General features: G+C 34.3%; 1 non-coding gene across 1 annotated transcript; it reads left to right on the forward strand.

Annotated features, from left to right (window-relative positions):
• Positions 1-216: 216 nt before the first annotated feature.
• LOC121205137 (small nucleolar RNA R71) lies at positions 217-323 on the forward strand. The gene has a single exon (XR_005900221.1). It is a non-coding gene; the product is annotated as a small nucleolar RNA R71 (small nucleolar RNA).
• The last annotated feature ends 4136 nt before the right edge of the window (positions 324-4459 follow it).

A 4459-nucleotide genomic window follows, 5' to 3' on the forward strand; every position in this document is an offset into this window, starting at 1 on the left:
ATGGTGACCGAATCGACGTTATAAACACCGGCCGTTTTCGTTGGCTTTGTCCTCATGACTTGCCACTGATAGCTATTCAGTGACATCTCCTCTACGAACTCATAAGCATCTTCAGATGTTTTATTATTGATGGTTCTGCTAGCAGCTACGTCAACCATTTGTCGAGTCGAAGGATTCAGGCCATTATGGAATGTTTAAACCTAAAGCCAAAGCGGTAACCCATGGTGAGGGCACCTTCTCAAAAGGTCCTTGTATCTCTCCCATGCATAGTAGAGTGTTTCTAAATCCATTTGCACAAAATAAGAGATATCATTACGTAATTTAGCCATTTTAGCCGGCGAAAAATATTTTAAAAGAAATTTTTCGATCATTTGTTCCCAAGTAGTGATTGACCCTCGTGGTAACGAGTTCAACCACTTTTTAGCTTTGTTCCTCAATGAGTAACGAGTTCAACCACTTTTTAGCTTTGTTCCTCAATGAAAAGGGAAACAACCGAAGACGTATGGCATCATCAGAAATGCCATTGATTTTAAATGTATCGCATAGTTCCAGGAAATTTTCCAAATGGGTGTTTGGATCCTCACCCTGCAAACCATCAAATTGAACAAATTACTGTATCATTTGAATAGTGTTAGGTTTTAGTTAAAAGTTATTTGCAGTAATAGCAGGCCTAACTATACTTGACTCAGTTCCTGTTAAAGTAGGTTTAGCATAATCATACATAGTACGTGGAGCAGGATGTTGACTTGATTGTCTTGGTTTTCAGCCATCTCTTCGGTTGGGGGTTAAGTATCGCCCTCTTGCTCGTTCTCTGTGTATCTTAAGCTTCGCCTTATTTCCCATTGGTTTCTGCGAACTGTACTATCAATTTCTTCGTCAAAAAGTAGTGGTCTTGACGAGTTTCTTCTAGTCATAAACTATAAAAACCTGCCAAGAGAAAGAAAAAGGAAATTAATAAAAAAAATTAGATTGCAAGAAAAATAAATGGCTAAAGTAATAAAAATTGAGCGTTCCTAATATCTTAGCTCCCTGGCAACGGTGCCAAAAACTTGATCGCTTTATTCCGTGATAGGTTTTAAATATTTATAATTAATCGTTCTTGAAGCTAACTATTATCACGATGTAGGCAAGTGTACCTATCGAATAGTAGTATAGTTTTAGCAAGACTGGATTGTCAAACCCAAAGGAACTAAAAGTACTAGTAATGACCGTCTTTTTATTATCTAGCCTAAGAAGAAAGAGGTTTTGCTTTAACTAACTAATTATCTAAACTAAGAACTCACAGAAAGTAGAATTGGGGAATTGCTTTTAGAAAAATCGATTGATTGAGACAATACCTAAGGAAAAATCCACCTAGACTTTACTTGTTATTCTGGCTCCGAATCAGACGATTTATTCAGTTAACTTGTTCCGTAGAGATCCCTAAGTTATGTTATTATCCCTATTAAAGACTAATAACGTCTAATCCCTAGATTGAATAATTGAGACCTTTCTCTAATTAACATCCTAGGGTTGCATTAACTCGATCTATGGATCCCCTAATTAGGTTTCACCCTAATCCGACAAAATCTTGTCACCCTATGTCTAGGCACACAAACAAGTTCGCTTAATTATGACAAATGTACTCTTAGACAGGGTCTATTCCTCCTCTAAATAAGAGCTTATCTTGAATCGGTATCCTGGGATACCAAAACAAGAATTAAGAACACATAATTAAGAACTAGTTTAATATTTATCATACAATTCAGAAAATAATAACAAGATTCGTCTTAGGTTTCATTCTCCTTAGGTATTTAGGGGTTTTAGTTCATAACTAAATAAGAAAACATCTCAGAATAATAAAGAATACAAAACATAAAGAAAGCCCAAAACTCCTGAAGGGGGAATTGAGGAGAGATCTTCAGTCCTGATGATGAATCTGGCTTCTGAGATGGATCAATCGGCTTTCTTGGAGTAATTCCTTCCTTCCTCCTTGTGTGTCTCCCTTTCCTTCCTCCTCTATGGTGTATTTATAGGCTTTGGAATGCCTAAGAGCCCTCAAAATTAGCCTTTTCCGAATTGGACTCAACTTGGGCTCGGTTGGGACACGACCGTGTGAGATTACTTCAGGCCGTGCTTGAGCCTACCAAATTGACACGGTCGTGTGGTTTGCCCGTGTGAGGAGGTCCAGGCCGTGTTGATTCGTACTTTGGCCCATTTTCTTCATTTTTTGCCCGTTTGTCGTTCCTTTCGCTCTCCTATGCTCTCCTAAGTATAAAATATGAAATTAAAGCATTAGGATCATCGAATTCACCAATTCTAAAGGAAAATCATCCATAAAATGCGTTAAGAATAGGGTAAAAATATGTATAAATTACAGTTTATCAATGTTATTGATTGATTATGGATGTGTAAGTGCTCAGTTATGCCAAATTATATATTTCTAAATATGAGTCTATGCATGTGTTCGAAAAGTTTTGAATTAAATGAAATTTTATGCCCCGGTTTTCGTCTATGTGTATGGTTAAGTCTGGTAATGCCTCATACCCTATTTCGGCCTTGGATACGGGTAAGGAGTGTTACATAAATATTAAGTTGTTTTTAAATTTTTATTTCAGCTAAAAAGGTGATTGTGTTGACCGAATTAAGGAAAGATGGATATGATTATGTACTGGACTTAAATGGTGCATTAATGTGACATTTTGGTTGGGTTATTCCATTGGTACAAATATTTAAGCTGGAAGTTGTATTTCAATTATGTATTCATGATTTGTAAATGTTATAAATTGGCGAACAAAATGTTACCATGTGATATTTATTTTATGAAATGAAATGATGTGTATTTGGTTGCATAAGACGTGCGCATGGCATTTATATGATTTTAAGATATATTTTTTCTTTAGCATTATTTAAAAGTCATGAAAGTTAGGATGTGCATATTTGATAAGTTTGTAAATCAATATATGTTCTTGGTTAGATATTAATGTTTTATATTCATATGTTCTTATTAACATTGTTGTATATAAAACCCTTGGATTATTTGTAACATTGAATCGTAGTATGGTAATTATGTTACACAAACTTTTATTAGACATTTTATAATCGAATTTGATCTGAGTTTTAAGTTAAATGGTAATATCTCATGGCCCTATTCCGGCGATGATGTGGGTTAGGGATGTTACATACACATTCAATGTAATTAAGCTATTAATGAACATAATTGAGCTAATTAAAAACTACAAGACCTTTGATGAACTCTAACAAAAGGAATGGTAATGGACAGCATGTTTGGTCTTCCTATTTAGCTAATAATAAACTCTAATGAGCTGAATAAACTTGATTCAATGCTTGATTAGCTAAAGAGTCATAACAACCTTTTAATTTCTCCTTGGACAGCTAAATGAGCAGTAGCCAAAAATTAATGTCATTTGGCACACGAACAGCCCCCTTTGTGTGAATGCTTGAATATAAATGGTCAAAAGGTGTGAAGGGACGAATTGGAACAACCACCATCATGTGAAAATTTTTGGAAACTGAATGGGCTTGTGTGAACAACTTCTTGTCCATTGAACTCCTCAAACAGTCACTTGGAGAAGCTTATAACAGCTGCTGGTCTTAAATTCATTCCTCTCTTTAATTCCAATCAATACCCCAACAGGTTCAATTGGTTAATTCACCTATAAACACAATTAAACCTTAATGACCTGTAGTAACTAAAATTCATTTAATGATGCGAACCCGATCACATCATGTTTTGAGGCAACTCGACGCCATCGAGATTGGTCTAAACTTAAGGGACTCAAGTTCAAGATGAAACATGTCATAGGCCTGATTGATTATTGGGCCAATATTTTTAAGGACTTTTTAATTTAATCAAGTTTTAGTTAAATTAATAAGTTTGCATATTTTAATTTTAATTTGCACTTTGTGTGTTCTGCATTTAATAAAGTAATGCATTATGTAACTTTCATGGTAGTTAAGTATGCATCATAGATAATGACTTGCATTATGTAACTCCCATGTTAGTTTAAGTCTGCATTATTAAATTAAGTCTTGCATTAATTAACTCATCTGTTTCTTTAGTTTGCATTTTAAACCATGCATTTAAGCATCTTAGTTAATTGAGTTGTTAGAATAAATGTTTATCTTAAATAATTTAGTTCCTAGAATAATTTATTGATGCATGTGTTAGAGTTTATTTATTTAAGTTAAATGTTTAATGTGTTTTGTGTTTAATAAGTGTTTAAATGTGTTTAATATGTTTGTTTTAATGTGTTTAATTGCATGTGTCTTTTCAGCTGGAAGTCTTTACATTCAAGGGCTGTTACAAATTCATTAATGTGACTTTTCAAGTGAATTTCAGTTACGTACAAGGGGGAATATTATTCTTCATTAAAAGGAGCTGTCATCATCAATTAAAGGGAGCATTACACATCCCTAAATTCGGCAACAGCCTTTACCATCTTCCATAACTGATTGT

Source organism: Gossypium hirsutum, chromosome A08 (genome assembly GCF_007990345.1).
Source record: "Gossypium hirsutum isolate 1008001.06 chromosome A08, Gossypium_hirsutum_v2.1, whole genome shotgun sequence".
Lineage (NCBI taxonomy): Eukaryota > Viridiplantae > Streptophyta > Magnoliopsida > Malvales > Malvaceae > Gossypium > Gossypium hirsutum.